Source organism: Salvelinus fontinalis, chromosome 4, assembly GCF_029448725.1.
Source record: "Salvelinus fontinalis isolate EN_2023a chromosome 4, ASM2944872v1, whole genome shotgun sequence".
In the NCBI taxonomy this organism is placed as follows: Eukaryota; Metazoa; Chordata; class Actinopteri; order Salmoniformes; family Salmonidae; genus Salvelinus; species Salvelinus fontinalis.
The window spans coordinates 30,368,282-30,387,650 of NC_074668.1; the positions used below are offsets into that span (position 1 = coordinate 30,368,282).

Genomic DNA, 19,369 nt, shown 5'->3' on the forward strand with positions numbered 1-19,369 from the left:
AAAATAAACGCTGTTGACAGTGAGAGGGTGTTTCTTTTAGTTTATGAGATACATTTTTTACTGTGGCTCTTATCAAGCAAAAGCAAACAATAAGTGAGCACAAACAATTTAATGAGCGTAAAGCGATCACAAATTTGATCACAAGTTCCCAAATTAGACCATAACTCTGAAATATATAGAGCTATGAAGAGATTGAAAATGCACATTTAGAATATTTTTCTCCAATATTAAAATATTTAGAATTCTTTTAAACTTCACATCCTGTTCATGAGGTTTCTGCTACCTGTTCCTTTAAGATAGATTTGAATCCAGTCGACTTCTGATATTGTGGACTATTGTGAATGTGTGCTCTAATCTGGACATTAAAGAAATCATTCCAGTAAGTGCTTTGCTGTTGTGGAATGGGAGACCATTCATAAAGGTTCTGCAGTCTTATACCCTGTCCCTCCAGAGTATTCCTCACTCCATGCAAGGCTCTCTCAGTACTGGCTCTGGGTGTGCCTGGGTGGCAGATACAGGCTGATGCTGTGCTCCATGCTGAAGTTGTACTCATACTTAAACACGATAGAAGAATAGAAGGATACAACATACAGTAGTAGTATATCCAGTACAAATAGTTTATGTAGGAAAACACCTCTGCAAACCCATTCAGATATGTTGTGAGGTAATATTAGTTCACATTGACAGATCTTTTCAAGGAAAACTCAATTTAAGGTTTGATTAAGCATCGTATAAGCAGTCTTCTCAGAACCAGAGCACTTTGCCTTTACTATTACAGGATGGGTGGTGGGTTTGGGTATAACCCGAAAGAAGAAATATGAGCAAATACTGTCTCCTTGTGGAATAAGATGAGAATGGAAAATAATGCAAAAAGGCAAGGCGACACTGTGCATAAATGGGTTGAGGGGAAAATAACAAGACTTCTGAATTTGCTTTAAACAATCCATCTCCCAGATGTGTTCATTTTATACATCACACTGTTCTTCTAGGCTTTCTCAAAGGATAAAAAATATCTCCTATTTCTATGTTTAGTTTGAGGCCACATCACACGCAAGAATAAAAACAAATTGCAGTCAAGGAAAGCAATTCAAATCAGTTTATAACATATTTGGATGCAATTAAACGTTTTTGTTTTTTAAACTCCAGGAATTAATAGTAAGGTTGTTTAAAGAGAAGTACCACCTATGAACTGCTCCCACTGGAATTTTACTAAAACAGGCAAGCAGACAAACAATAACAATGAAGTGCCTCTTGTAGATTTATCTCTGTTTCTGCCAAGAATAAATCCAGACAGACGTTTTTGCTCCCATAATTGGGCTCCACAAAATACCAACCCATCACTTCAATAGTCTAATCTGCAATACTGAGGAACAGCTCTAGGTGATGCTGCAACATCATAACATATGTTTTAATATCTAGCTACATTCCAAGATCCCAACTAAGCACAATGGATGTATTGGGGATCTCTACGTCCAACCAACACCCCTATGTCTTTCAGGAAAATGTAAGTTACGCATCACATGTCACAAGACGGTTAGTTATAATTAAATTGAGCCACGACACCTCGCAAAATAAATAAATAAACAAATAGAAGTAAGTGTGAGCATGCGTGTGTCTGTGTGGATGATGGATGGGGGAATGGGGTGTTATCAGGAAGAGCATGTATCACTGTCTGCCACTTTTACACGTGGGCTGACAGGACAGTGACACGTAAGAACATGGGCGGCAGTCACCCAGATGAGCAGAGCTTCATTTCCTGTCCCTGCTCCACTGCCAAAAATATGTGACATGTTGTCTTCATCAATTCCACCTCTATTTGGAGCTCTCTCTCTCTCTTCTCTCCTTTTCAGTCTGTCTCTCTCTCTTTCTCATTGTCTCTCTCCCACTCTCTCTTGTCTTTCTGTCTTTCTCTCTCTGTCTGTCTGTCTCTCTTACACACTATATGCACCAAGGCACGTACGCACGCACACACACACACACACACAGTTTACTTCGGAAACACACACACGTGCAAATGAAAAGAGCCGTCAGATGCATACACACATATGGAGAGACATCCACACTAACAGACACACTCTCACACACTAACTCTGAAAATCATTAGCCAAATGCCAATAACAAAAATTTTCAGCAGTGCAAACTACATAAAGACGTCAGCTCAAATCTCTTACTAATTAACACTTAAAAAGACACAAATTAGATATGCGTGGCTAAAAGCAATTATAATCTCCACAAGTTTTGCGAGTCATTTGGGAAATGAAAAGAATGCCTAATTGCTGGAACCAACATCATCTAAGAAATATGGCTTAGTTGATGCCTAGGAAACGTTCTTATCTACAACACTGTATGTGATTACAACAGTTTTCCTCAATTACATGTGCAAATGATAAATACCACCAAGAACCTCTCTTTTATGTATCTATTTTTAATGAAATTCGAAATCAGTCAATTAGAATGTGCTTAATACCGTAAAGGCTTTCTTCTGCCTGAAGAGAGAACGCTAACTCCTCCAGTAAGTGTACACTGACAGTGACCTCTGCTGGACAACTGAAAACCACTCACAAGTGAACAAGAACGGTCTGTTCATGTGTCTTCATATTATAAAAGCTGCACGCACTAAATAGATACATTGATGGAGGTATTGGATTTGATCCACTGAAAACAAAGATATCTAGTTCCTTGAATATTCCCCCCCCCTCAAAAAAATGTCATGCAAGTCAGTTAAGAACAAATTCTTATTTTCAATGACGGTCTAGGAACACTGGGTTAACTGCCTTGTTCAGGGGAAGAACAACAGATTTTTACCTTGTCAGCTCAAGGATTTGATCTTGCAACCTTTTGGTTACAAGTCCAACGCCTCCCCAACTACTACTAATCTTTGATAACTGTAAATATGTGTAAACAACTGATTTGAGCAGGTGTTACTAGTAAGTACAGGGTAGTCAGTTATTGATTGGGTATTTTAGCTTCAACATTACGATAGAACAGAAAACCCGTATCTACATTTTGGAGCCCTACTTTCAAATATGACATATCTTTTTCATATTTAACAAAAAATATACACTCCAAAAGTCCTGAAAATATATTTGGCATGTGTAATATCAAACTGAAAGATTATATATTTTCCCATCTCTAGATATATTGTAGCAAGAAGTAAAAATAACACAATGGTGAGGGATGTTTCCTCTTGGAAACTAATTATCAAGCTAAGCTGTGACTTCATCCCCATCAACCTGGCCCCACCATTAATCTTGTGCTGTCCTCCACTTCACTAAATCCTGCGTGTTACACTATCTCACATTTACTTCATCAGTTCCAGCTACCACCGTGGTAATGAATGATTCCTCGCGCCCTTCCCTTCACTTCCTCGGCTCAGCTCGCCATGTGTCCTGCTGCTAATCACACTCTCTGAGAGGAGAGCGAGCCTACGGGACGAGCTGCCAGGCTGTTTCCATCAGCAGTCCACAGTGGCCAAACACACACACACACACAATATTAGTACCTGAGTTGACAATGACAATGAGCTCCATTCTCAGAGACCAGATGACAAGATGGCGACTCTGTGTGATTTCTATACTATGTGACAGAATACAGAACCAGGGAGCAGAACAGACACCCAGTTTGATGAGGGAGTGTTTGCTCTGTAACACATCTCAAACCCAACAGCACCTGTTCGTTTACAGTGGTCTGTCACTTCCTGGCAGTTCTGATACCCAGATATCGTGCTAATGAGAGAGAGGGTGGGGGGATGTCACTCTCTTTAGTGCACACACAATAAGAGTGTGAGAACACACACACACGAGAACGAACACACACACACACAGACACACACACAAGAATGAACACACACACACACGCACGCACGCACGCACGCACGCACGCACGCACGCACACACACACACACACGCACACACACACACACACACACACACACACACACACACACACACACACACACACGCACACAAACACGCACACAAACACGCACACAAACACGCACACAAACACGCACACAAACACGCACACAAACACGCACACAAACACGCACACGTTTGTTTTACCAAACAATTAATTCCCATTCAAAATTCTGTTTTCCCTAAAGCTAACCCTAAACCTTTAACCTAATCCTAACCTTAACCCTAACCCTAACTCCTAACCTTAATTCTAATCATAACCCTAATTGTAACCCTAACCCCTAAGCCTAAAATAGTAGCTTTCCTTTTGTGGACCAGCGAAATGTCCAAAAATCCAAAACACACACACACACTGTCTAATTTGTTCCTTACTAAGAATGCCTGTAGGGTAGTCACGGGGCCGGCCCTAGCTTTTTGGGGGCCCTAAGCAAGATTTGGTTGGGGGGCCCTAGCGACCATTTATGTTGCTTATGCCTGGGGCCAGCGCTGGGTAGTCACTCTGTAACAGTACACTGTAGAGGTCTTCACAGATCCCCCATTACCCGAGACTAGATCAAGGACCCAGAGGGTCCGGAATTCTAAATATTGTCACGGGTCTGGGTCGGATCTGATATGATTGTCACAGGTCTCGGGTATGTGTAATTTTAACTGACTTATCCGGAAGGGCCCATACATATCTGAACATGACTGCTGCAGTAGAGAGAGATATTTCATCATTTATGCTGCTGTACCCGCAAAGACCTCTAGTACACTGTTTGTATTGTTTCATTTGCTCTATATGAACTTCAATCTCTACTGTCTGTATGCTGGCTATGTTATTGGGTAAGAAAGATCAAGTAAGGCTAATTGAAACCAAGCACATGCAGTAGGTGCATCACGCGGACTGGGATATGTCCCGGGTAGCCTCAGAGAATAGTGTTGACGTATACTCTGATTCGGTGAGTGAGTTTATAAGGAAGTGTATAGGAGATGTTGTACCCACTGTGACTATTAAAACCTACCTTAACCAGAAATCGTGGATAGATGGCGGAATTCGCGCAAAACTGAAAGCGCAAAGCACCGTATTTAACCATGGAAAGGTGACCAGGAATATGGCCGAATACAGAAAGTGTAGTTATTCCCTCCACAAGGCAATCAAACAAGCAAAATGTCAGCACAGAGACAAAGTGGAGTCGCAATTCAAAGGAAAACCAGCCACCGACATTTTGCTTCCAGACAAACTGACCACCTTCTTTGCCCGCTTTGAGGATAATACAGTGCCACCGACGTGGCCCGCTACCAAGGACTGTGGGCTCTCCTTCTCCATGGCCGACGTGAGTAAGACATTTAAACATGTTGACGTTCGCAAGGCTGCTGGCCCAGACGGTATCCCTAGCTATGTCCTCAGAGCATGCACAGACAAGCTGGCTGGTGTGTGTTTACGGACATATTCAATCTCTCCCTATCCCAGTCTGCTGTCAAGATGGCCACCATTGTTCCTGTACCCAAGAATGCAAAGGTAACTAAACTATATGACTATCACCCCATAGCACTCACTTCTGTCATCATGAAGTGCTTTGAGAGACTAGTCAAGGATCATATCACCTCCACCTTACCTGTCACCCTAGACCCATTTCAATTTGCTTACCGCCCCAATAGGTCCATAGACGATGCAATCGCCATTGCACTGCACACTTCCCTATCCCATCTGGACAAGAGGAATACCTATGTAAGAATTCTGTTCATTGACTATAGCTCAGCATCCAAAAACATAGTACCCTCCAAGCTCATCATTAAGCTTTTTTTCTTCTTTTATGGGCAAGCAATCTAAAAGTAAATGAAAGTAATCAGATTATGTTGCTGAGTTTGGGTAATCCAAAATGTACATTACTGGTAATAATTTTGGACAAGTAACTAGTAACTGTAATGGATTACATTTAGAAAAGTAACCTACCCAACCCTACAGGCATTAGATGGATAGGCATTACAGGACACATTGGCCTCCTTGGTTTCTCCACAGTGAAACTAGTCAGTTCTCAGAGAGAGTGGCTGCCCAGCCCCAGCTTGGGCGTACTCTAATTCAATCTGGGCTTAGTGTAGCCAAAAGGTCCTTGCCCATCTCAGACACTTAATTACAACCCCCAAGAACGTTTGCTTTACATTTTGGGCCAACGGTGTCTGCGGCAGCCGAGCATTGTAGCCCCTACTCACTTCCTCCTCGATCTCTGCCAAGGATTTGATCGTAATGCCCATTAAATTGACTCAATGCATCTGCAATCAAAAGCAGAGAGAGAGATAAAAACAAGAAACATGGTGGTTAGGCACATGGCTAAGTAAGCATGCTTCAAATCTTTCATCCTCTCTCTGTGTCAATACAAACGGTGCTATAGTGACAGCTGCCGCCAGCCAAATGGACTGCATTGAACCAGCTCTGCCTGGCTGCACGTATTAATCAGTCAGTCTACACTGGAGGAGAGGAGAAGATAGGAGAGGAGGTGAGGGAGATGACTGGAGAGGAGAGGAGGTGAGGGAGATGACTGGAGAGGAGAGGATTGGAGAGGAGAGGACTGGAGAGGAGAGGATTGGAGAGGAAGTTAAGTTTAACAAATTAGAGGTGATTAAAAGAAAAATACTTTTTAGTTAGCATAATTCTAAAGCTTTTTGTAAACACTTACTTCTGCAAATTTCTCAGAGATTGTGAAGGGCACGCCATCCATTGCTGAAAAGAGACAATACAACTTTGAGTGGAAACATAAGAAAATATGAACATGACAACAAAATTCATACATTTCATACAAAACCAATCATCTCAACCTTGTAGGAGTATAAAGTATAACAGATGAATAACCCCCCACAACCCCCCTCCCACCTCAACCCTCCCGCAATAGCTTGAAGATGAAATACTTTTTATTCTCCACTGTATTTGAGTACCTCCACCCTCCCGCTTCCTTCCTTCTACCAAAATCCTCGCCTCGCCCTCCTCCACTTTAATTACTCTTGATTATTCCTGATTCTGTCTTGTCGGAGAGATGTTCCACTCTTAAACAAAGACACACTCACACTTGCGCAGAAAAAGGGAAAGAAGGGAGACAAAGCATTCACCGGATACTGATTTGCATGAAAATAAGCCACAGTGTTCGGCAGGCAAAAAAGTGGATTGAAATGAAGACTTGCCAAAAGCGTGGTGGTGTAATTAGCGTTTCACCAAACAAATGAGCTTCAACAGAGCTATAATTAAGCAGGTCTGTAATTAAGTGTATGCCCTTTATCATAATGATCATGGTTAAAATGGTGTGATGGCTGCCAGTTGATTATTAATAGTGTAACCCCATACTGCAGGCAGCCTGCACAGGATTCAGTGTCGCGACTGTCAGGCTAGAGAGCAGTCCTTTGTTTATAAAATACATTAGGGCCCAAATTAACACAGGGTGACAGGGGACACAAAGGCTCTCGTTCCTTTCCAGACGAGAGGGGGGAACTAACTGCCACAGCTCGGCTACACTTAAAATCTCCAAAATCACGAGGCACACCAATTCCAGCTCCTCTCTTTCTCTCTCTGAGGGGCCACAAATATCAAGAGGCCAACCTTCCAACTGGTGTTTTTTTTTACCCATAGTCCATCATCCTGCTGGCACAGGAAAAGGAACTCATAAATGTAACCAAAAGCTTCTCATGAGTCATTTTTGGATCTGATATTAGTCTGTGGAGAATGCAACTTAATAACAGTATTTCAAACAATGGCATTTGAATGATCCTTCATTCTGACACGTATGACTGCCTTTTTGTGTACCTCAACAGTAGAGATCCATGACACTGGACTTTCCACCCAGAAATTAGATTTTTATTTTGCTACAATGAGATTTTTGTAATCTACCCATGACCTCACATAATGTAATGACTACAAAGCACTGAGAAAAATACATTGAATATCACCTCTCCCTGAAATCCACCATCACATTTACAATCCACTACTGTAATATTAAACCCTGAGATAGGACTGATGAGAGGCTAGCCTTTGGCTCTCATTTACCATCACCCTATAGCCATTCAGAAAGCTAGCCCTGGCATGTGTGATTCACCCCGCTCAGAGCGGGACTATTTAGCAGCAGTGCTAGCTGAAGGGCTATCTGCAGCAGCAGGGCTGGTTGATTGGGTGGATATGATGGCTTGTTTAAGCCCATAAAAACAAGTGAATAAACATGTGCTACTGTGTCACTGGGAGCAAAGAGGGAGGTAGGTGGGGGAACACATTAGAATCTATACCCAGCAATTGGAAGTGCAGATTGTGCCCTTTTGATGGGTCTGGGTGTAGCAGACAGATTAATCCAGAACTGAAGGCTGGGGTGCTTCTTTATTGTTAGTTGGGGTACATTTCACTTAGTATCCCCCCCACCATCCATACTGGAGGGTCCATCTCACACCCAGATGAATGGAGGAACTTGGACCTGATTGCACTGGGCGAGAAATTGACAATTTACCAGCGACACATAGTATAGTTGTGGAAAGTGCTGAAGTAATGTTAGTCCAATCTCCTGGTTGAAACAATCCCAGTCTAAAGCATACACTACCTACTCAAATGTTAAATAAATAATAACTACTTGCCTAGTTAAATGAAGGTGAAATAAAACACAAAAAAATAAAAATGGCCAGGGCTAGTCTGTCTGGGCAATGAATCAGGTTTCAGAAATTTGTGTGAAGAAAACAAATATCAAATCAATCAAATAAAATGTTGTTTGTCACTTGCTTCGTAAACAACAGGTGTAGACTAACAGTGAAATGCTTACTTACGGGCCCTCCCCAACAATGCAGAGAGAAAAAGAAAACAATGGAAAAATAATAACACAAGAAATAAATACACAATGAGTAACAGGAACTTGGCTATATACACAGGGTACAAGTACCGAGTCGATATGCAGGGCTACGAGGTAATTGAGGTAGAGATGTACAGTATATTTAGGTAGGGGTAAAGGGACTACAGTAGGTAACAGGATAGATAATAAGCAGTTGCAGCAGCATATGTGATGAGTCAATATTTTTATGTGCAAAAGGGGGTCAATTAAGATTGTCCGGCTAATTATTTGGTGAACTGTTTAGCAGTCTTATTGCTTGGGGGTAGAAACTGTTCAGGGTCCTGTTGGTTCCAGACTTGGTGCATCAGTACCACTTTTAATGCAGTAGCAGAGAGAACAGTCTATGACTATGGTGGCTGGAGTAAATTTTTAGGGCCTTCTTCTGACACCGGCTGGTATAGAGGTCCTTGATGGAAGGTAGTGTGGCCCCACTGATGTAATGGGCCGTACACACTACCCTCTGTAGTGCCTTGTGGTCGGAGGCCTAGGAGTTGCCATATCAAGCGGTGATGCAGCCAGTCAAGATGCTTTCAATGGTGCAGCTGTAGAAATTTTTGAGGATCTTAGGGCCCATGCCAAATCTTTTCAGTCTACTGAGGGGAAAGAGGCGTTGTTGTGTATTCTTCACAACTGTGTTGGTGTGTGTTGACCACGTTAATTCCTCAGTGATGTGGACACGAGGAACTTGAAGCTCACGACCCGCTACAGCCCCATCAATGTGGATGGGGGCGTGCTCGGCCCTCCGTTTCCTGTAGGCCATGATCAGCTCCTTTGTTTTGCTGAGGGAGAGGTTGTTGTCCTGGCACCACACTGCCAGGTCACGGACCTCCTCCCTATAGGCTGACTCATTGTTGTCGGTGATGGTGTTGGAGTCGTGCGTGGCCACGCAGACGTGGGTGAACAGGGAGTACAGGAGGGGACTAAGCACAGACCCCTGAAGGGCCCCTGTGTTGAGGGTCAGCGTGGCGGATGTTTTGTTGCCTACCCTCAACACCTGGGGGGCAGTATGGATGTCAGGATGTCAAGGATCCAGTTGAGGAGGGGTTCAGTCTTAAGGTCATGAGCTTAGTGACTGAACAGCATTCTCACATAGGGGTACCTCTTGTCCAGTTGGGAGAAGACAGTGTGTAGTGCAATAGATATTGCGTCATCTGTGGATCTGTTAGGGCAGTATGCGAATTGGAGTGGGCCCATGTGTCTGGGATGATGGTGTTGATGTGAGCCATGTCCAGCCTTTCAATGCATTTCATGTCTACAGATGTGCGTGCTACAGGATGATAGTCTTTTAGACAGGTTACCTTGGCGTTCTTGGGCACAGGGACTATGGTGGGCTGCTTGAAACATGTAGGTATTACAGAATGTGTCAGGGAGAGGTTGAAAATGTCAGTGAAGACACTTGCCAGCTGGTCAGCGCATGCTCTGAGTATGCATCCTGGTAATCCGTCTGAATGTTATTAACCTGTTTGAAGGTCTTACATCGGCTATGGAAAGTGAGATCACACAGTCATACGGGAATCGCTGGGGGCGCTCATGCATGGTTCAGTGTTGCTTGCCTCGAATCAAGCTTAGACAGCATTTAGATTGTCTGGTAGGCTTGTGTCACTGGGCAGCTTGTGGCAGGGTTTCCATTTGTAATCCATTACAGTTTGCAAGCCCTGCCACATCCGACGGCGTCAGAGCTGGCGTATTAGGATTCGATCTTAGTCCTTATATGTAGGAACTTTTAATGTCTTTGAAATTCTGAGTTGGTTTAACGTTGGAATAGGGCAAACGTTTGCTAGCTAGCTAGCTAAAAAGCTTGTGTGTACAGAGCAGCACTAGAATTAAAAAGTAGTACTTAATAAATCAAATTTTAAACATGATAACTATAGTATCCTTAACTGGCATTGAAAATTAAACATCTCTCCCTAATTTCTGAACTACGCTTGTAAAGTCAGCAGTAGGCTACAGTAACCTACGCTTCAGAGGGTTAGTGGCAGGTAGCCTACACACACATGCACACCCACTGGCAAAGATTTCCAGCTGGCAGGCATGCGCTGCAATAAGTTTGAGTGACAGAATAAGGGCTTCGCATAGACGCTTTGTTGCGATTTTTGTGGGACTCTAAAAAAAATGCCCTGAACATAAAATAACATTATTAACTCGTTCCCATGCTTTCAAATGAATGGTTCTGTTCCGGAACAGTATAGATTACTTTCGTTTTCAGTGTGGGTTCTGTTCCGACAAACAATGTTTTTATTTTCCAGTTTTCGGTTCTGTTCCCTGAACCAGTTCCAGCCCTTGTCCTGAATTGTCGTCATCGATGCACTTATTAATGAAGCCGGTGACTGATGTGGTAAACTCCTCAATGTTATCGGATGAATCCCGGAATATATTCCAGTCTGTGCTAGCGATTCTCTAAATATTTTACCATTGGTCGTGTGGTCCAATCTATATTTGTGTAAATGGTGCAGTAGAAATGTGTGCATTATAGAGTGATTATGTATTTGGTGGGATGCCATTTCTATAACATCAGAGCCCATGCAAAAATGTGCAGGTGCTCAAATTATGACTCTCCTAATGAAAATTATGATGTAAAGATGCTGATCATGACGATAACAATGATGAAGATGATAACAATGAGGACGAAGATGAGTGCAGTGGTGTTAGCGAGTAAGGGCCCTGTGACCTGACTGATGGTAGAGTAAAGAACGGAGTCAGCACGCGCCCCGTTTGGATCATTGCCTTATTAATGGCTCGTCAGGTGCGATGAGGAATGGCTGCATTGTCATCTCCAGCCCCTTGGTGCAGACAAATGACTGTTTCAGGACGGAAGGGCTTCCTCGTACACTGCGCTGAGCACTAATCCCTCATATTTCTATTGTTGGATACATTGTCACTGAGGACCTCAGCTTCAGTCCCGTTATGACCCATACACAGCATCTCCAGGGCTCTAACGCACACCCACACACAGATGCATGCACACACACACTCACAACCTACTCACACACAGATTAATGCCGACAGGGTAATATTCAGACAATGACTGACACACACACACACACACACACACACACACACACACACACACACACACACACACACACACACACACACACACACACACACACACACACACACACACACACACACACACACACACACACACACACACACTGCCCACAACCAACTCACACACAGATTACTGGGAAATGCTCAGATATTGGCTAATGGAGGACTCTGCGTGGGTGATCGAGCATACACTATATATACAAACGTATGTGGACACTCCTTCAAATTAGTGAATTCGGCTATTTCAGCAACACCCTTCAGCAACACCCATTGCTAACAAGTGTATAAAATTGAGCACATAGCTATGCGATCTCCATAGGCAAACATTGGCAGTAAAATGGACTTACTGAAGAGCTCAGTGATTTTCAATGTGACACCGTCATAGGATGCCACCATTCCAACAAGTCAGTTCGTCAAATTTCTGCCTTGCTAAAGCTGCCCTGGTAAACTGTAAGTGCTGTTACTGTGAAGTGGGAACGTCTAGGAGCAACAACGTCTCAGCCGTGAAGTGGTTGGCCACACAAGCTCACAGAACTGGACCGGCGTGTGCTGAAGCGCGTAACGTGTAAAAATCATCTGTCCTCGGTTGCACCACTCACTACCCAGTTCCAAACTGCCTCTGAGAGCAACGTCAGCACAATAACTGTTTGTTGGGAGCTTAATGAAAAGGGTTTCCATAGCCAAGCAGCCGCAAACAAGCCTAAGATCAACATGCGCAATGCCAAGTATCGGCTGGAGTGGTGTAAAACTCGCCGACTTTGGACTCTGGAACAGTGGAAACACATTCTCTGGCAGGAGAACGCTACCTGCACAAATGCATAGTGCCAACTGTAAAGTTTGTTGAAGGAGGAATAATGGTCTGGGGCTGTTTTTCATGATTCGGGCTAGGCCCCTTAGTTCCAGTGAAGGAAAATCTTAACGCTACAGCATACATTGACATTTTAGATGATTCTGTGCTTCCAACTTTGTGGCAACAGTTTGGGGAAGGCCCTTTCCTGTTTCAGTATGACAAAGCCCCCATGAACAATGCAAGGTCCATACAGAAATGGTTGGTCGAGATCGGTGCAGAAAAACTTGTCTGTCCTGGACAGAGCCCTGACCTCAACCCCAGCAAACACCTTTGGGTTGAATTGGAACGCCGACTGCGAGCCAGGCCTAATCGCTCAACATCAGTGCCCGAGCTCACTAATGCTCTTGTGGCTGAATGTAAGCAAGTCCCCACATAAAAGTTCCATCATCGAGTGGAAAGCCTTCCCAGAAGAGTGAAGGCTGTTATGGAAGCAAAGGGGGGACCAACTCCATATTAATGGCCATGATTTTGGAATGAGATGTTCGACGAGCAGGTGTCCACATACTTTTGGTCATGTAGTGTACCTCATATAACTTGAACCACAATTCTTAACAACAACAAAAAAATGTTGATGAACTTTTCTTTCATACTTGAAGTGAATCTGCTGTTGCATAGGTTAGAAACACATGGTTTTGTTGCTGGAGCTTTTGATTGGTTCCAAAACTACCTCTGACAGAACCCATGGTGTTGCACTGGAGGGCATGAAATCAGAGTTTCGACAGATCACAAAAGGAATCTCTTAAGGATTCATTTTATGGCCTTTGCCTTTTTACGGTGCTGGATGCCATGTATCACGGAGCGCTTAGGTTCATAACCAATGCCAGACTGAACTATACAGCATGGTGAAGTGGCCCTCCCTTCCTACCAGAAAGCTTGAGCACATTGGCACATATTTTGGCACAAGCCAGTGCTTGGGCTACTCCTCACATATCTTTGCTAGCAACAACATCACAATCCTACAGCCTCCACTCTCAGTCAGGGCTCTAGTTCACAGTTCCAAGGACAAGGACTGAATAAGCAAAAAATCATCCTACAATGCTTCTTGGTATTGGAATGAGCTACAAAATACTTTACAACTGGAGGAGAGGGTCTTGCTGAGTTTGAAGCTCTGATAGAAGAAAATGTTGTTGACCATTGCAATTTTTATGTAATGTGCTCTTGTGTAATGTGTACATGCTGACTATTTCCTGCTGACCTCGTTCCAGGTCCCCCTCGTAAAAGAGGTTTCTAACCTCAAGGGTCTTTCTTGCTTAAATAAAGGTTAAATAAAAAATTATTCAACATAACTGCACTGATCTGTGACCAGTGTAATTATCAGCTGAATCAGGCTGACTCCTGTATCATGTGTAAGTACTGAATATTTACTCAATACAATCTTATGTGCATGTGGCTATTTTGAAAGTGACTATGAATCAATGTATAGTAATGTTTGGGTTACACTACCACTACTGTGGTAATTCTGTTGAGATACAGTGAGTGGACAGCGGGAGCGAGTTTGTGAAATATGATGGTGAAAAACCGACTGAATCTTCCCCGTTGGCCAAAATCTATCACAGACTCAGTTTGTAAAAGTTATTACCTCTATAAAGAGTTTCCACTTTCCATTCAAGCACTTGGACTTCCCTTTAGACGTGATCTTAACCATGTATCCCTTCTTTAGGATTTATGCATCTACTATATATATTTTTCTGATCCTAACTCTACAATATAAACTTTGTGCACAACCACACCAGTGTCCAAATACTCTATTCTAGGTTATTTTCCATGCTCTCTGCTTCATTTAAGGTAAATGGAGAGTGGATCCACATAAAGAAAGTGGAGGAGGACTTCTTCTGCCCACTCACAGCCCTTACCCAGACACTGCCATGAGAAATAGTGGCCAGTCCCGACAGCATCTCTGAGACATATTGTAGTTTATTTTGTCGCCCGGGCATGCCATCTGTGCCGTTCCAATAGAGGCTGTGTGCTCAGGCTGCTGCAGGAGAGAGGGCGTGAGGCGCAGGGTCCCTTAGTAGTTCTGCAGCCACGGCAGGTCATTAGTCAAATTGCCTAATGAGAGAGAATACAAATGGCCCCCTACCCTGACAGGAGGAATTTTGGAGATGTCAAAGCTCCTGACCCGTGCTATGAGAACAGATGATGGCACGTTGCTATTTTCAGATCATTTTAATGACTATGGCTCTATGAATTCCATTCTTTTTCCTTTCTCTTTTTTTCATTCCTCCAGACAGCATAGGGGAGATCGGGGGGAAATTTCCTTAAAGCAATTCTGAAAATCTCCCATGGAGAAGCAAAAAAGTGTTATTTTGAATGATTACTGTAAATGCAAAATGATCTTTGGCTCAATGCACTTACTAATTCAGAATTGCAACCCTCCTAACAGTTAAATAGATGCAGTCACCAAAAATAGATACCAAAGAAATATTCATGAAATGGAGACAATTGTGAAATGCCAATTCCTATACTGAACAGAGGGGTCTGCTAGTCCCAGATAGTTTGGAGGGCATGGTTCTCTGTCTCAGTGCAGCTGATCATTAGTATACAGTAGGTGGATTATATGAGTGTCTGTGTAGACTCCTCAGGGGCAGCAGTGGGGTTGCTAAACACACTCCCAGGTTTACACAGAGAAAGAGAGTAGGGAAAATGGAGGAGTATTTAGCAAGGAGGGAGTGGAGTTATTTTTCCATCTGTGCGACAAGCAGCCCTTGAAATCTGGTTCTGGGTTGGAAGCCAGGAGGCAGTCCCAGTAGGGTGCTGGTCCATCAGTCTTCCAGAAAGTGGGCAGAGCGAGCAACACCTACAGTGAGTTGGCCACAAACACTCCAGCACAACAGTGGATATTTAGAGCGGCAGTCTCATTTCAGAGAATTCCTCCTACGTGAGGTCCCATGTTTTTCCATTTCTGCAATGGACACTAAATGCGTATGATGACACAACAGACAACTAGAATTCAATAAAATGGAGGCTATGGCATAATGATCAATCATGCATAGAGGAGCGATCTTGTCACAAATGCTATTTTTACAATTCAAATGTTTTGATCAATCACATTATGCTTGTATGTATTGTGCTTGGTAATTGCACAACAAAGTCAAACATCACTGTTAAAGTTTGACATTTCCAATGTAGGCTAACCACGAGGACCACTTAGCACAAGTCTGGGAATTGAATAAACATACAAACTTGATGAGCAGCACATTGTCTTTAAATACTTAACAGTGGCACCATCATTGAGCCCCAGCTGTGGTTGCTGGTAAATGGGCAGCAGGATTTCTGTATAAATGGGGGACGCTTCTCTGGACAAGTGTAAAACCTGGCAGAGGGCTGACAATAAATTGCATGCGCTGGATGGGACACAGCAGAAGGCACAATTACACAAATCCTCTTAATTAGCGGATCTGTGGGCAAACTAACCTGTAATGATGCAAGGGATGTGTTGAGCTCAAAAAACCTAACTTGGTACACTCCAGAACACTGGAGAGAGGGTCACATGGCCATGTGCCCTCTGAAGAGGATCAGAGAGTGACGTGTGATCTGTTGTGATCAGAGCAGCTGTACAATACAGTAAGGGGTGGTCCCCATTCTGTACTGCTCCCACCGGCTCTTAGCCCTGTCAGAGCACCTTGCCCTCTGGACTGTGGGCAGAGCAGCAGACCCTGCGAGGTTGTTGGTGGCGTTATTAAGTTTTCCATGCTCACAGTACCAGGCAATGTAAAGTGGCACCTCACATGGTGAGTAATGAGCGGTGCCAGCGCGGAAGCAGGAGGGATGACAGCCAGAGAGGCCTCCTTGGCAGCCACTAACCCGGGCCTCAACCAATTCATCATCCCCCTAAAACCAAACCACCAATGCCGACACGGCATTTGTCATTCATTATGCTAATAAGCACACCATTACTCTCCTGGTGAAACAGGTGATGGTTATTAGTTAAGGCCTTTTGGATAGTTTGACACATCGGAGTATGTTTGTACAAGTCACCGTGTAGGTCAGTATACCGTATGTGGATGAGGTGAGGCCTATAGTGTTTTGTGTTGGGGAGACAAAACAGTTTATTCAGTTGAAATGCTACAATAAAAAGTCCATTGTATACTGAACAAAAATATAAACGCAACATGTAAAATGTTGGTCCCATGTTTCATGAGCTGAAATAAAAGATCTCAGAAATTTTCCATATTCACACAAATATAATTTTTCTGTTATTTTGTGCACAAATTTGTTTACATACCTGTTAGTGAGCATTTCTACTTTGTCAAGATAATAATCCATCCATCTGACAGATTTGGCAGTTCAAGAAGCTGATTCAACAGCATGATCATTATATAGATGCACCTTGTTCTGGGGACAATAAAAGGCCACTCTAAAATGTGCAATTTTGTCACACAATACAATGCTACAGATGTCTCAAATTTGAGCATGCAAAAGTGAGTGTGCAATTGGTATGCTGACTGCAGGAATGTGTACCAGAGCTGTTGCCAGAGAATTGAGTGTCATTTCTCTAACATAAGCCGCCTCCAACATAATTTTAGAGAATTTGGTAGTACGTCCAACCGACCTCACAGCGGCAGACCACGTGTAATCATGCCAGGTCAGGACCTCCACATCCGGCTTCTTCACCTGCGGGATCGTCTGAGACCAGCCATCAAGACAGCTGATGAAACTGTGGGTTTACACAACCGATGAATTTCTGCACAAACTGTCAGAAACCATCTCAAGGAAGCTCACCTGCTTGATCGTCATCCTCACCAGGGTCTTGACCTGACTGCAGTTTGGCGCCGTAACCTACTTCAGTGGGCACATGCTCACCTTCGATGGCCACTGACACTCCCGGTTTCAACTGTACCAGGCTGATGGCATACAGTGTGTATGGGGTCATGTGGGCGAGCGGTTTGCTGATGCCAACGTTTTCAACAGAGTGCCCCATGGTAGTGGTGGGGTTATGGTATGGGCAGGCATAAGCTACGGACAACAAACAGTGTACTGAATAACCATTTAAAGTATGTTCATGGTTCTCCTAAAAAAGAGACTAATACTGACTTTTATTCAATCATATGGGAACTGTTTCTTAAATCAGGTCCTTTGCTATGTTCACAAACAACTCCATCTTTGTAAAGAGGGCGATTTGTTAGAACATTTCTAAAGCATACTTCACAGTTCCTCGTAGAGAAACAGTCTGAGCAGAACTATTCAATATCCCCAGATACCATTTCCAAAACGACTTAATTTCCAAAATTTCATTGTGCTCTTTAACCTGTTGGGGATGGGGGCGCTGTTTAGACTATTTATGCTAATGTGGCTAATTTTTTAAACGGCTTCCCACAAAATCCTTGATCGTACAATATGCATATTATTATTATTATTGGATAGAAAACAGTCTATAGTTTCTATAGGAGTTGAAATTTTGTCTCTAAGTGGAACAGAGCCCATTCTACAGCAATTTCCCTGACATGGAGTCAGATTTGAGAAACGTTGGCCACTTTTCTGAAGTCATTTAAAAGGGCTCTGTCGTTGCTATGACTATACGGACACTTCTTACGTCTTCCCCTGGATGCCTTTACGTGATGACGATTCCAACGGGCTCGATTGCTCGTTCACAGGCCCTACAAATGAAAAAAACCTTTAGCTAGCAAGTCTTTTCTTGCTGCGTAACGCGCGTGGAAGACACCGACCCTCTCCTGTTCCAAGCTTTAGTTTAGCCTGTTATATTTCTCCGGTCATCTTTTCACTCGTTATAGGAGTTACAAACATCACAAAGTAGTTAATTTAAAGCGTTTTATAGCAATTTATATCCGTTTAGTGCGATTTTGGGACATTTATTTTTGCAACGATGTGAAAAGTTGGAAACGCTTTTCAGTTCATCCCGAACGTAGTTGACATTTCCACATGGCAAGAGGACAGCTTTCCACCAAAAGACGATTTCTCCCAAGAAAGGATCCTTTGCCCAAGATACTGATGGAAGAACAGCTCAAGGTAGGACATTTTTATTATGATAAATCGTGTTTCTGTCGAAACATTTTAGTGGCTTAGGACGCCATGTTTTTTGACGTAGCTTCGCTTGGCGCAAACTGTATTGAAAAGTAAGGATAAATTAAAAAATGTAATAACGCAATTGTATTAAGAATTAAATTGTCTATCAATCCCTGTCCACCCTATATTTTTTAGTCACGTTTATGAGTATTTATGTATAAGAGTAGATCACTGTCTAAGTGGCGCAAGGACGTTTTCTTTACCAGCTTGTCTACATTTCACATTGTCTAACCATGATTTTGGTGGCTAAATATAAACATTTTCGATCAAACTGTATATGCATGTTGTAATGTGATGTTACAGGAGTGTCATCGGAAGAATTCTGAGAAGGTTAGTGAAAAAATTAATATCTTTTGGCGATGTTGACTTTTATCGCTCACTTTGGCTAGAATCAATGCTGGGCTGCTAATTGCTATGTGCTAAGCTAATATAACGATTTATTGTGTTTTCGCTGTAAGACACTTAGAAAATCTGAAATATTGTCTGTATTCACAGGATCTGTGTCTTTCGATTCGTGTATGCTGTGTATTTTTACGAAATGTTTGATGATTAGTAGTTAGGTAAACACGTTGCTCATTGTAATTATTCTAGTCCATTTGTGATGGTGGGTGCAATTGTAAACTATGCCATATACCTGAAATATGCACTTTTTTCTAACAAAACCTATCCCATACCATAAATATGTTATCAGACTGTCATCT

General features: G+C 42.9%; 1 pseudogene; it reads right to left on the reverse strand.

Moving 5' to 3' along the window:
- Positions 1 to 479: 479 nt before the first annotated feature.
- The window catches only part of LOC129852845 (multivesicular body subunit 12B-like), a 41,021-nt pseudogene continuing 22,131 nt past the window's right edge, over positions 480 to 19,369 (reverse strand).